Below are 14,652 nucleotides of genomic sequence, written 5' to 3'. Positions count from 1 at the left end.
AGCGGCAGGTGTGTTCCCGGGCCCCTGGGGGCCCCAGCGGGCGGGCCCGGGTGCTGCCTGGCCCCGTCTCAGCATGGCCAGACCTCGCGGAGGCCTGCCTGAGAAAACTCGGAGGAAAAGGCCCATCGGGAAGGGGCCAAGAGGCAGAAGCGTACCCGGGCCCCTGGGGGCCCCGGCGGGCCGGCCCGGGTCCTGCCTTCCCCTGACTCAGAATCGCCAGACCACACGGAGGTCTGACTGATCCTCTCCCTAGTAATCCAGAGGAAAATTACCCTCCTTTCTTGTAATCCGTGCACTCGAGGTGACAGAGGGGACCCAAGGCGTGAAAGTACCCGACCTCCTGGAGCCCTCGCTGGGATCCGGGAGGCAAATGGCACCTCATCGGGACTTCCAGGGAAGTTCGGCCATCTGGTCGCCCCCCATTGGAAAGCATTGCGGGTGACCAGATGGCCGAGGCGATCCGGGAGACCAGATGGCCGAGGGGATCCGGGAGACCAGATGGCCGAGGGGATCCGGGAGACCAGATGGCCGAGGGGACCTGGGAGACCAGATGGCCGAGGGGATCCGGGAGACCAGATGGCCGAGGGGATCCCAGAGACCATATGGCCGGGCACGAAAGTCAAGCCAAGCCTATGTCACTCTGTGCCCCAACGAAAAAGTGAGCTGGCGCCAGGGGAACGGGGGGGTGGGGACCGGAGGCCCAGGGCCGTGGCACCCGACCCGGGGCCCGGACGGAGCCCGGGATGGGGAGGCCGCCCTCCCCGGGCCCTCAGGGGCCCCGGATGGGGCTCCTGAACCCAGCCAAGCAGGGGGAGGCTCCCCGGGCACCACGGAAACCCGTCCCGGGCCTTTGGCAGTGCGGCAGGCCGGGGGACAGGGCCCAGGGACGTGGCACCCGACCCGGGGCCCGGCCGGGCCCCTGGACCCAGCCGGGGCTCCCAGGCCCGGAGGCGCAGGGGAAACCTCCCCGGGCCTTCCGGACCCCGTCTCGGGCACCCTGCCATGCAGCAGGACCAAGGACAGTGCCCGGGATGGGGAGGCCGCCCTCCCCGGGCCCTCAGGGGCCCCGGCCGGAGCTGCTGAACTCGGCCGAGCGAGGGGAGGTTTCCCGGGCACAACGGAGCCCCGTCCCGGGGCTTTGGCAGTGTGGCAGGCCGGGGGGACCGGGCCCAGGGCCGTGGCACCCGACCCGGGGCCCGGCCGGGCCCCTGGACCCAGCCGGGGCTCCCAAGCCCGGAGGCGCAGGGGAAGCCTCCCCGGGCCTTCCGGACCCCGTCCCGGGCACCCTGCCACACAGCAGGACCAAGGACAGCGCCCAGGATGGGGAGGCCGCCCTCCCCGGGCCCTCAGGGGACCCGGCCGGAGCTGCTGAACTCGGCCGAGCGAGGGGAGGCTTCCCGGGCACAATGGAGCCCCGTCCCGGGGCTTTGGCAGTGTGGCAGGCCGGGGGGACCGGGCCCAGGGCCGTGGCACCCGACCCGGGGCCCGGCCGGGCCCCTGGACCCAGCCGGGGCTCCCAAGCCCGGAGGCGCATGGGACGCCTCCCCGGTCCCTCCGGACCCCGTCCCGGGCACCCTGCCACGCAGCAGGACCAAGGACAGAGCCCGGGGTGGGGAGGCCGCCCTCCCCGGGTCCTCAGGGGCCACAGCCACAGCTCCTGTACCCAGCCAAGCAAGGGGAGGCTCCCCGGGCACCACGGAAACCCGTCCCGGGCCTTTGGCAGTGCGGCAGGCCGGGGGACAGGGCCCAGGGCCGTGGCACCCGAGCCTCCCCGGGCCTTCCGGACCCCGTCCCGGGCACCCTGCCACGCAGCAGGACCAAGGACAGCGCCCAGGATGGGGAGGCCGCCCTCCCCGGGCCCTCAGGGGCCCCGGCCGGAGCTGCTGAACTCGGCCGAGCGAGGGGAGGCTTCCCGGGCACAACGAAGCCCCGTCCCGGGGCTTTGGCAGTGAGGCAGGCCGGGGGGGACCGGGCCCAGGGCCGTGGCACCCGACCCGGGGCCCGGCCGGGCCCCTGGACCCAGCCAGGGCTCCCAGGCCCGGAGGCGCAGGGGAAGCCTCCCCGGGCCCTCCGGACCCCGTCCCGGGCACCCTGCCACGCAGCAGGACCAAGGACAGAGCCCGGGGTGGGGAGGCTGCCCTCCCCCGGGCCCCTGAACCCAGACAAGCAAGGGGAGGCTCCCCGGGCACAACGGAACCCCTTCCTAGGCCCTTGGCAGTGCGGTAGGCTGGGAGACAGGGACCAGGGCCGGAGCACCCGACCCGGGGCCCGGCCGGGCCCATGGACCCAGCCGGGGCTCCCAAGCCCGGAGGCGCATGGGACGCCTCCCCGGACCCATGGAGCCCGTCCTGGGCATTGAGCCATGCCGTTGGCCTGGAGATGGGAGCCCCAGACGCCCGGGGATGGACTGCCCGGTACCCGTGGATCCCGTCCTGGGCTCTTTGACATGCCGTCGGCCTGGAGGTGGGTGCCCGGGACGCCCGGGGGAGGCCTGGTCGGGACCCGTGGAGCCCTTCCCGGGTACTTTGCCAATGCCGTTGGCCTCATGGAGATGGGTGCCCCGGACGCCCGGGGGAGGACTGCCCGGTACCCATGGAGCCCTTTCCGGGTACTTTGAAACGCTGTTGGCCTCCTGGAGATGTGTGCCCCGAACGCCCGGGGGGAGGGCTGCCCGGGGCCCGTGGAGCCCGCCCTGGGCACTTTGACATGCCGTCGTCCTGGAGGTGGGAGCCCCGGACGCCTGGGGGAGGGCTGCCCGGGACCCATGGAGCCCTTCCCGGTTACTCTGCCATCCCGTTGGCCTCCTGGAGATGGGTGCCCTGGACGCCCGGGGGAGGTCTGTCCGGGGCCCATGGAGCCCGTCCTGGGCAGTGTGACATGCCGTCGGCCTGGAGGTGGGAGCCCCAGACGCCCGGGGGAAGGCTACCTGGGACCCGTGGAGCCCTTCCCGGGTACTTTGCCATCCCGTTGGCCTCCTGGAGATGGTTGCCCCGGACGCCCGGGGGAGGACTGCCCGGTACCCGTGGATCCCGTCCTGGGCTCTTTGACATGCCGTCGGCCTGGAGGTGGGTGCCTGGGACGCCCGGGGGAGGCCTGGTGGGGACCCGTGGAGTCCTTCCCGGGTACTTTGCCAATGCCGTTGGCCTCATGGAGATGGGTGCCCCGGACGCCCGGGGGAGGACTGCCCGGTACCCGTGGAGCCCTTTCCGGGTACTTTGCAACGCCGTTGGCCTCCTGGAGATGTGTGCCCCGAACGCCCGGGGGGAGGGCTGCCCGGGGCCCGTGGAGCCCGCCCTGGGCACTTTGACATGCCGTCGTCCTGGAGGTGGGAGCCCCGGACGCCCGGGGGAGGGCTGCCCGGGACCCATGGAGCCCTTCCCAGTTACTCTGCCATCCCGTTGGCTTCCTGGAGATGGGTGCCCTGGACGCCCGGGGGAGGTCTGTCCGGGGCCCATGGAGCCCGTCCTGGGCAGTGTGACATGCCGTCGGCCTGGAGGTGGGAGCCCCGGACGCCCGGGGGAAGGCTGCCCGGGACCCGTGGAGCCCTTCCCGGGTACTTTGCCATCCCGTTGGCCTCCTGGAGATGGTTGCCCCGGACGCCCGGGGGAGGTCTGTCCGGGGCCCATGGAGCCCGTCCTGGGCAGTGTGACATGCCGTCGTCCTGGAGGTGGGAGCCCCGGACGCCCGGGGGAGGGCTGCCCGGGACCCATGGAGCCCTTCCCGGTTACTCTGCCATCACGTTGGCCTCCTGGAGATGGGTGCCCCGGACGCCCGGGGGAGGTCTGTCCGGGGCCCATGGAGCCCGTCCTGGGCAGTGTGACATGCCGTTGGCCCGGAAAATGGAGCCCCCAGACGCCAGGGGGAGGTGCTGCCCAGGCATATCTCATCTGGTCCCCCGGGCAGAGAACCACCAGCCCTGGAGAGGTGTCCGGGTGTACCCTGCCCCTAGTAATCCGGAGGGAAATTACCCCCCTTTCTTGCAATCTGTGCACGCGAGGTGACAGAGGGGACCCAAGGCGTGAAAGAACCCGACCTCATGGAGCCCTAGCTGGGATCCGGGAGCCGAATGGCACCTCATCGGGACTTCCAGGGAAGCCCGGCCATCTGGTCGCCCTATTGGAAAGCATCGCGGGTGACCAGATGGCCGGGATCGAAAGGAATCCCAGCTCCCCATCCATCCCAAGCCTTCGCGGTAGGGTTCCTGACTGCCTGCCCACGCAAGGCAGGGCTCTTGGACCCCGGTTGGGCCTCAGGCGCAGGTTGGACCACCGGAGCTCTAGGGCCCGGACGACCTGGGGGAGGAATGCCCGGGTCGCATGGAGCCCGTCCTGGGCACTTTTTCATGCCATCGTCCTGGATGGAGCCCCGGACGCCCGGGGGACGACTGCCCAAGAGCCATGGAACCCGACCCGGGCACTCTGCCATGCCGTCAGCCTGGCTGGAGCCCCGGACGCCCGGGGGACGAAGGCTTGGGACGCATGGAGCCCGTCCTGTGCACTTTTCCATGCCATCGGCCTGGAGCGCCCCGACACCCAGGGGAGGACCATCCTGAAAACCATGGAGCCTGACCCGGGCACTCTGCCATGCCGTCAGCCTGGATGGAGCCCCGGACGCCCGGGGGACGAAGGCCCGGGTCGCATGGAGCCCGTCCTGGGCACTTTTCTATTCCATTGGCCTGGAGCGCCCCGACACCCAGGGGAGGACCACCCTGAAAACCATGGAGCCCGACCCGGGCACTCTGCTATGCCGTCAGCCTGGATGGAGCCCCGGACGCCCGGGGGATGAATGCCCGGGTCGCATGGAGCCCGTCCTGGGCACTTTTCCATTCCATTGGCCTGGAGCGCCCCGACACCCAGGGGAGGACCACCCTGAAAACCATGGAGCCCGACCCGGGCACTATGCCTTGCTGTCAGCCTGGATGGAGCCCCGGACGCCCGGGGGACTAAGGCCCAGGACGCATGGAACCCGTCCCGGGCACTCTGCCATGCCGTCGGCCTGGATGGAGCCCCGGACGCCCGGGGGAGGACTGCCCAAGAGCCATGGAGCCCGTCCTGGGCAATTTGACATGCCGTCGTCCTGGAGGTGGGAGCCACGGACGCCCGGGGGAAGGCTGCCCGGGACCCGTGGAGCCCTTCCCAGGTACTTTGCCATCCCGTTGGCCTCCTGGAGATGGGTGCCCCCCCGGACGCCCGGGGGAGGTCTGTCCGGGGCCCATGGAGCCCGTCCTGGGCAGTGTGACATGCCGTCGGCCTGGAGGTGGGAGCCCCGGACGCCCGGGGGAAGGCTGCCCGGGACCCGTGGAGCCCTTCCCGGGTACTTTGCATCCCATTGGCCTCCTGGAGATGGGTGCCCCGGACGCCCAGGGGAGGTCTGTCCGGGGCCCATGGAGCCCGTCCTGGGCAGTGTGACATGCCGTCGTCCTGGAGGTGGGAGCCCCGGATGCCCGGGGGAAGGCTGCCCGGGACCAGTGGAGCCCTTCCCGGGTACTTTGCCATCCCGTTGGCCTCCTGGAGATGGGTGCCCCCCCGGACGCCCGGGGGAGGTCTGTCCGGGGCCCATGGAGCCCGTCCTGGGCAGTGTGACATGCCGTCGGCCTGGAGGTGGGAGCCCCGGACGCACGGGGGAGGGCTGCCCGGGACCCATTGAGCCCTTCCCGGTTACTCTGCCATCCCGTTGGCCTCCTGGAGATGGGTGCCCCGGACGCCCGGGGGAGGTCTGTCCGGGGCCCATGGAGCCCGTCCTGGGCAGTGTGACATGCCGTTGGCCCGGAGAATGGAGCCCCCAGACGCCCGGGGGAGGTGTTGCCCAGGCATATCTCATCTGGTCCCCCGGGCAGAGACCCACCAGCCCTGGAGAGGTGTCCGGGCGTACCCTGCCCCTAGTAATCCGGAGGGAAATTACCCCCCTTTCTTGCAATCCGTGCACGCGAGGTGACAGAGGGGACCCAAAGCGTGAAAGAACCCGACCTCATGGAGCCCTGGCTGGGATCCGGGAGCCGAATGGCACCTCATCGGGACTTCCAGGGAAGCCCGGCCATCTGGTCGCCCTATTGGAAAGCATCGCGGGTGACCAGATGGCCGGGATCGAAAGGACTCCCAGCTCCCCATCCATCCCAAGCCTTCGCGGTAGGGTTCCTGACTGCCTGCCCACGCAAGGCAGGGCTCTTGGACCCCGGCTGGGCCTCAGGCGCAGGTTGGACCACCGGAGCTCTAGGGCCCGGACCACCTTGGGGAGGAATGCCCGGTCGCATGGAGCCCGTCCTGGGCACTTTTCCATGCCATCGGCCTGGATGGAGCCCTGGACGCCCGGGGGACGACTGCCCAAGAGCCATGGAGCCCGACCCGGGCACTCTGCCATGCCATCAGCCTGGCTGGAGCCCCGGACGCCTGGGGGACGAAGGCCCGGGATGCATGGAGCCCGTCCTGGGCACTTTTCCATGCCATCGGCCTGGAGCGCCCCGACACCCAGGGGAGGACCACCCTGAAAACTATGGAGCCCGACCCGGGCACTCTGCCATGCCGTCAGCCTGGATGGAGCCCCAGACGCCCGGGGGACGAAGGCCCGGGTCGCATGGAGCCCGTCCTGGGCACTTTTCCATTCCATTGGCCTGGAGCGCCCCGACACCCAGGGGAGGACCACCCTGAAAACAATGGAGCCCGACCCGGGCACTCTGCCATGCCGTCAGCCTGGATGGAGCCCCGGACGCCCGTGGGGTGAATGCCCGGGTCGCATGGAGCCCGTCCTGGGCACTTTTCCATTCCATTGGCCTGGAGCGCCCCGACACCCAGGGGAGGACCACCCTGAAAACCATGGAGCCCGACCCGGGCACTCTGCCATGCTGTCAGCCTGGATGGAGCCCCGGACGCCCGGGGGACGAAGGCCCGGGACGCATGGAACCCGTCCCGGGCAATCTGCCATGTCGTCAGCCTGGATGGAGCCCCGGACGCCCGGGGGAGGACTGCCCAAGAGCCATGGAGCCCGTCCTGGGCAATTTGACATGCCGTCGTCCTGGAGGTGGGAGCCCCGGACGCCCGGGGGAAGGCTGCCCGGGGCCCGTGGAGCCCTTCCCGGGTACTTTGCCATCCCGTTGGCCTCCTGGAGATGGGTGCCCCCCCCGGACACCCGGGGGCGGTCTGTCCGGGGCCCATGGAGCCCGTCCTGGGCAGTGTGACATGCCGTCGGCCTGGAGGTGGGAGCCACGGACGCCCAGGGGAGGTCTGTCCGGGACACGTGGAGCCCGTCCTGGGCATTGAGCCATGCCGTTGGCCCGGAGAATGGAGCCCCCAGACGCCCGGGGGAGGTGTTGCCCAGGCATATCTCATCTGGTCCCCCAGGCAGAGACCCACCAGCCCTGGAGGGGTGTCCGGGCGTACCCTGCCCCTATTAATCCGGAGGGAAATTACCCCCCTTTCTTGCAATCCGTGCACGCGAGGTGACAGAGGGGACCCAAGGCGTAAAAGAACCCGACCTCATGGAGCCCTAGCTGGGATCCGGGAGGCGAATGGCACCTCATCGGGACTTCCAGGGAAGCCCGGCCATCTGGTCGCCCTATTGGAAAGCATCGCGGGTGACCAGATGGCCGGGATCGAAAGGACTCCCAGCTCCCCATCCATCCCAAGCCTTCGCGGTAGGGTTCCTGACTGCCTGCCCACGCAAGGCAGGGCTCTTGGACCCCGGCTGGGCCTCAGGCGCAGGTTGGAGCACCGGAGCTCTAGGGCCCGGACGACCTGGGGGAGGAATGCCCGGGACCCGTGGAGCCCGTCCTGGGTACTTTGACATGCCGTCGGCCTGGAGGTGGGTGCCCCGGACGCCCGGGAGAAGCTGCCCGGGACCCATGGAGCCCGTCCTGGGTACTTTGACATTCCGTCGGCCTGGAGGTGGTAGCCCCTGACGCCCGGGGGGAGGTCTGCCCGGGACCCATGGAGCCCGTCCTGGGTACTTTGCCAATGCCGTTGGCCTCATGGAGATGGGTGCCCCGGACGCCCGGGGGAGGTCTACCCGGGACCCATGGAGCCCTTCCCGGGTACTCTGCCAATGCGGTTGGCCTCATGGAGATGGGTGCCCCGGACGCCCGGGGGAGGTCTACCCGGGACCCATGGAGCCCTTCCCGGGTACTTTGCCAATGCCGTTGGCCTCATGGAGATGGGTGCCCCGGACGCCCGGGGAAAGTCTGCCCGGGACCCATGGAGCCCTTCCCGGGTACTTTGCCAATGCCGTTGGCCTCATGGAGATGGGTGCCCCGGACGCCCGGGGGAGGTCTGCCCGGGACCCATGGAGCCCGTCCTGGGTACTTTGCCAATGCCGTTGGCCTCATGGAGATGGGTGTCCAGGACGCCCGGGGGAGGACTGTCCTGGACTCATGGAGCCCGTCCTGGGCACTTTGACATGCCGTCGGCCTAGAGGTGGGAGCCCCGGACGCCCGGGGGAGGGCTGCCCGGGACCCATGGAGCCCGACCCGGGCACTCTGCCATGCCGTCAGCCTGGATGGAGCCCCGGACGCCCGGGGGACGAATGCCCGGGATGCATGGAGCCCGTCCTGGGCACATTTCCGTGCCTTCGGCCTGGAGCCCCCAGACACCCAGGGGAGGACCACCGTGAAAACCATAGAGCCCGACCTGGGCACTCTGCCATACCGTCAGCCTAGATGGAGCCCCGGACGCCCAGGGGACGAATGCCCGGGACGCATGGAGCCCGTCCTGGGCACTTTTCCATGCATTCGGCCTGGAGCCCCCAGACACCCAGGGGAGGACCACCGTGAAAACCATGGAGCCCGACCCGGGCACTCTGCCATACCGTCAGCCTAGATGGAGCCCCGGACGCCCAGGGGAAGAATCCCCGGGACGCATGGAGCCCGTCCTGGGCACTTTTCCATGCCTTCGGCCTGGAGCCCCCCAGACACCCAGGGGAGGACCACCATGAAAACCATGGAGCCCGACCTGGGCACTCTGCCATACCGTCAGCCTAGATGGAGCCCCGGACGCCCAGGGGACGAATGCCCGGGACGCATGGAGCCCGTCCTGGGCACTTTTCCATGCCTTCGGCCTGGAGCCCCCAGACACCCAGGGGAGGACCACCATGAAAACCATGGAGCCCGACCTGGGCACTCTGCCATACCGTCAGCCTAGATGGAGCCCCGGACGCCCGGGGGATGAATGCCCGGGACGCATGGAGCCTGTCCTGGGCACTTTTCCATGCCGTCAGCCTGGATGGAGCCCTGGACACCCGGGGGACGACTGCCCAGAAGCCATGGAGCCCGTCCTGGGCAATTTGACATGCAGTTGGCCTGGAGGAAGGAAGCCCCGGATGGCCTAGGGAAGTGTTGCCCAGGCATATCCCATCTGGTCCCCATGGCAGAGAACCACCACCCTCGGAGGGGTGTCCGGGCGTACCCTTCTCCCTAGTAATCCGGAGCAAAATTACCCCCTTTTCTTGTAATCTGTACACGCGAGGTGACAGAGGGGACCCAAGGCGCGAAAGAACCCGACCTCATGGAGCCCTAGCTGGGATCCGGGAGGCAAATGGCACCTCATCGGGTCTTCCAGGGATGTTCGGCCATCTGGTCCCCCCCATAGGAAAGCGTTGCGGGCAACCAGATGGCCGAGGGAATCTGGGCGATCAGATGGCCGGGCATGGAGGTGAAGCCGCCTGGACTCTTCCCCACCCCGTCCCGGGACGAATGCCCAGGACACATGGAGCCCGTCCTGGGCACTTTTCCATGCCGTCGGCCTGGAGCGCCCCGACACCCAGGGGAGGACCACCCTGGAAACCATGGAGCCCGACCCGGGCACTCTGCCATGCCGTCAGCCTGGATGGAGCCTCGGGCGCCCGGGGGACGAAGGCCCGGGACGCATGGAGCCCGTCCTGGGCACTTTTCCATGCCGTCGGCCTGGAGCGCCCCGACACTCAGGGGAGGACCACCCTGAAAACCACGGAGCCCGACCCGGGCACTCTGCCATGCCGTCAGCCTGGATGGAGCCCCGGACGCCCGGGGGACGAATGCCCAGGATGCATGGAGCCCATCCTGGGCACTTTTTCCATGCCATTGGCCTGGAGCGCCCCAACACCGAGGGGAGGACCACCGTGAAAACCATGGAGCCCGACCCGGGCACTCTGCCATACCGTCAGCCTGGATGGAGCCCCGGGCGCCTGGGGGACGAATGCCCGGGATGCATGGAGCCCATCCTGGGTACTTTGCAACGCCGTTGGCCTCCTGGAGATGGGTGCCCCGAACGCCTGGGGGCAGGCTGCCCGGGACCCATGGACCCCGTCCTGGGAACTTTTACATGCCGTCGGCCTGGACGTGGGTGCCCTGGACGCCCGGGGGGGGAGGCCTGCCCGGGACCCGTGGAGCCCTTCCAGGGTACTTTGCCGATGCCGTTGGCCTCATGGAGATGGGTGCCCCGGACGCCCGGGGGAGGTCTGCCCGGGACCCATGGAGCCCGTCCTGGGTACTTTGCAATGCCGTTGGCCTCCTGGAGATGGGTGTCCCGGACGCCCGGGGGAGGACTGTCCCAGACTAATGGAGCCCGTCCTGGGCACTTTGACATGCCGTCGGCCTGGAGAAGGGAGCGCCGGACACCCAGGGGAGGACTGCCTGGGACCCATGGAGCCCTTCCCGGGTGCTTTGCCAATGCCGTTGGCCTCATGGAGATGGGTGCCCCGGACGCCCGGGGGAGGTCTACCCGGGACCCATGGAGCCCTTCCCGGGTACTCTGCCAATGCGGTTGGCCTCATGGAGATGGGTGCTCCGGACGCCCGGGGGAGGTCTACCCGGGACCCATGGAGCCCTTCCCGGGTACTTTGCCAATGCCGTTGGCCTCATGGAGATGGGTGCCCCGGACGCCCGGGGGAGGTCTGCCCGGGACCCATGGAGCCCGTCCTGGGTACTTTGCAATGCCGTTGGCCTCCTGGAGATGGGTGTCCCGGACGCCCGGGGGAGGACTGTCCCAGACTAATGGAGCCCGTCCTGGGCACTTTGACATGCCGTCGGCCTGGAGAAGGGAGCGCCGGACACCCAGGGGAGGACTGCCTGGGACCCATGGAGCCCTTCCCGGGTGCTTTGCCAATGCCGTTGGCCTCATGGAGATGGGTGCCCCGGACGCCCGGGGGAGGTCTACCCGGGACCCATGGAGCCCTTCCCGGGTACTCTGCCAATGCGGTTGGCCTCATGGAGATGGGTGCTCCGGACGCCCGGGGGAGGTCTACCCGGGACCCATGGAGCCCTTCCCGGGTACTTTGCCAATGCCGTTGGCCTCATGGAGATGGGTGCCCCGGACGCCCGGGGGAGGTCTGCCCGGGACCCATGGAGCCCTTCCCGGGTACTTTGCCAATGCCGTTGGCCTCATGGAGATGGGTGCCCCGGACGCCCGGGGGAGGTCTGCCCGGGACCCATAGAGCCCCTCCTGGGTACTTTGCCAATGCCGTTGGCCTCATGGAGATGGGTGTCCAGGACGCCCGGGGGAGGACTGTCCTGGAATCATGGAGCCCGTCCTGGGCACTTTGACATGCCGTCGACCTGGAGGTGGGAGCCCCGGACGCCCGGGGGAGGGCTGCCCGGGACCCATGGAGCCCGACCCGGGTGCTTTGCCAATGCCGTTGGCCTCCTGGAGATGGGTGCCCCGGTCGCCCAGGGGAGGACTGCCCGGGACCTGTGGAGCCCGTCCTGGGCACTTTGACCTGCCGTCGGCCTGGAGAAGGGAGCGCTGGACGCCCAGGGGAGGACTGCGCCGGGACCCGTGGAGCCCGTCCTGGGCACTTTAACCTGCCATCGGCCTGGAGAAGGGAGCGCCGGACACCCAGGGGAGGACTGCCCGGGACCCATGGAGCCCTTCCCGGGTGCTTTGCAAATGCCGTTGGCCTCCTGGAGATGGGTGCCCCGGTCGCCCAGGGGAGGACTGCGCCGGGACCCGTGGAGCCCGTCCTGGGCACTTTAACCTGCCATCGGCCTGGAGACCCGGGGGACGACTGCCCGGGACGCATGGAGCCCATCCTGGGCACTTTGACATGCCGTTGGCCTGGAGGAAGGAAGCCCCGGGTGGTGTTACCCAGGCATCGCCCATCTGGTCCCCCATGGCAGAGAACCACCAGCCTGGGAGGGGTGTCCAAAGGTACCTTGCCCCTAGAAATCCGGAGGAAAATTACCCCCCTTTCTTGTAATCTGTGCACACGAGGTGACAGAGGGGACCCAAGGCGTGAAAGTACCCGACCTCCTGGAGCCCTTGCTGGGATCGGGGAGGCAAATGGCACCTCATAGGGACTTCCAGGGAAGTTTGGCCATCTGGTCGCCCTATTGGATAGCATTGCGGGAGACCAGATGGGCGAGGGGAAAGGTGCAACCAGGTGGCCGGGACCGAAAGGACTCCCTGATTCCCACCCCGAGCCTTCGTGGTAGGGCTGCTGCCTGCCCACGCCGGCAAGGGCTCGGGGACCCCGGCTGGGCCTCAGGCACGGTGAGGACCACCGGAGCTCCAAGGCCCGGACACCAGGGGGGACGACTGCCCGGGACACATGGAGCCCGTCCTGGGCACTTTGACATGCTGTTGGCCTGGAGCCACGGACGCCTGGGGGAGGACTAGCGTGAAAACCATGGAGCCCGACCCAGGCACTTTGCCCATGCCGTTGGCCTGGAGACCTGGAGACCCAAGGCGTGAAAGAACCCGACCTCATGGAGCCCTAGCTGGGATCCGGGAGGCAAATGGCACCTCATCGGGTCTTCCAGGGAAGTTCGGCCATCTGGTCCCCCCCATAGGAAAGCGTTGCGGGCGACCAGATGGCCGAGGGAATCTGGGCGATCAGATGGCCGGGCATGGAGGTGAAGCCGCCTGGACTCTTCCCCACCCCGTCCCGGGACGAAGGACCAGGACGCATGGAGCCCGTCCTGGGCACTTTTCCATGCCGTCGGCCTGGAGCGCCCCGACACCCAGGGGAGGACCACCCTGGAAACCATGGAGCCCGACCCGGGCACTCTGCCATGCCGTCAGCCTGGATGGAGCCTCGGGCGCCCGGGGGACGAAGGCCCGGGACGCATGGAGCCCGTCCTGGGCACTTTTCCATGCTGTCGGCCTGGAGCGCCCCGACACTCAGGGGAGGACCACCCTGAAAACCACGGAGCCCGACCCGGGCACTCTGCCATGCCGTCAGCCTGGATGGAGCCCCGGACGCCCGGGGGACGAATGCCCAGGATGCATGGAGCCCATCCTGGGCACTTTTTCCATGCCATTGGCCTGGAGCGCCCCAACACCCAGGGGAGGACCACCGTGAAAACCATGGAGCCCGACCCGGGCACTCTGCCATACCGTCAGCCTGGATGGAGCCCCGGGCGCCTGGGGGACGAATGCCCGGGACGCATGGAGCCCATCCTGGGTACTTTGCAACGCCGTTGGCCTCCTGGAGATGGGTGCCCCGAACGCCCGGGGGCGGGCTGCCCGGGACCCATGGACCCGTCCTGGGAACTTTTACATGCCGTCGGCCTGGACGTGGGTGCCCTGGACGCCCGGGGGAGAGGCCTGCCCGGGACCCGTGGAGCCCTTCCAGGGTACTTTGCCAATGCCGTTGGCCTCATGGAGATGGGTGCCCCGGACGCCCGGGGGAGGTCTGCCCGGGACCCATGGAGCCCGTCCTGGGTACTTTGCAATGCCGTTGGCCTCCTGGAGATGGGTGTCCCGGACGCCCGGGGGAGGACTGTCCCAGACTCATGGAGCCCGTCCTGGGCACTTTGACATGCCGTCGGCCTGGAGAAGGGAGCGCCGGACACCCAGGGGAGGACTGCCCGGGACCCATGGAGCCCTTCCCGGGTGCTTTGCCAATGCCGTTGGCCTCCTGGAGATGGGTGCCCCGGTCGCCCAGGGGAGGACTGCCCGGGACCTGTGGAGCCCGTCCTGGGCACTTTGACCTGCCGTCGGCCTGGAGAAGGGAGCGCTGGACGCCCAGGGGAGGACTGCACCAGGACCCGTGGAGCCCGTCCTGGGCACTTTAACCTGCCGTCGGCCTGGAGAAGGGAGCGCCGGACACCCAGGGGAGGACTGCCCGGGACCCATGGAGCCCTTCCCGGGTGCTTTGCCAATGCCGTTGGCCTCCTGGAGATGGGTGCCCCGGTCGCCCAGGGGAGGACTGCGCCGGGACCCGTGGAGCCCGTCCTGGGCACTTTAACCTGCCATCGGCCTGGAGACCCGGGGGACGACTGCCCGGGACGCATGGAGCCCGTCCTGGGCACTTTGACATGCCGTTGGCCTGGAGGAAGGAAGCCCCGGGTGGTGTTACCCAGGCATCGCCCATCTGGTCCCCCATGGCAGAGAACCACCAGCCTGGGAGGGGTGTCCAAAGGTACCTTGCCCCTAGAAATCCGGAGGAAAATTACCCCCCTTTCTTGTAATCTGTGCACACGAGGTGACAGAGGGGACCCAAGGCGTGAAAGTACCCGACCTCCTGGAGCCCTTGCTGGGATCGGGGAGGCAAATGGCACCTCATAGGGACTTCCAGGGAAGTTTGGCCATCTGGTCGCCCTATTGGATAGCATTGCGGGAGACCAGATGGGCGAGGGGAAAGGTGCAACCAGGTGGCCGGGACCGAAAGGACTCCCTGATTCCCACCCCGAGCCTTCGTGGTAGGGCTGCTGCCTGCCCACGCCGGCAAGGGCTCGGGGACCCCGGCTGG

The sequence above is a fragment of the Lissotriton helveticus genome, chromosome 12 (genome assembly GCF_964261635.1).
Source record: "Lissotriton helveticus chromosome 12, aLisHel1.1, whole genome shotgun sequence".
Classification (NCBI taxonomy): Eukaryota; Metazoa; Chordata; class Amphibia; order Caudata; family Salamandridae; genus Lissotriton; species Lissotriton helveticus.
The sequence above is the reverse complement of the archived record's forward strand: the minus strand, read 5'-3'. Positions refer to the sequence as shown.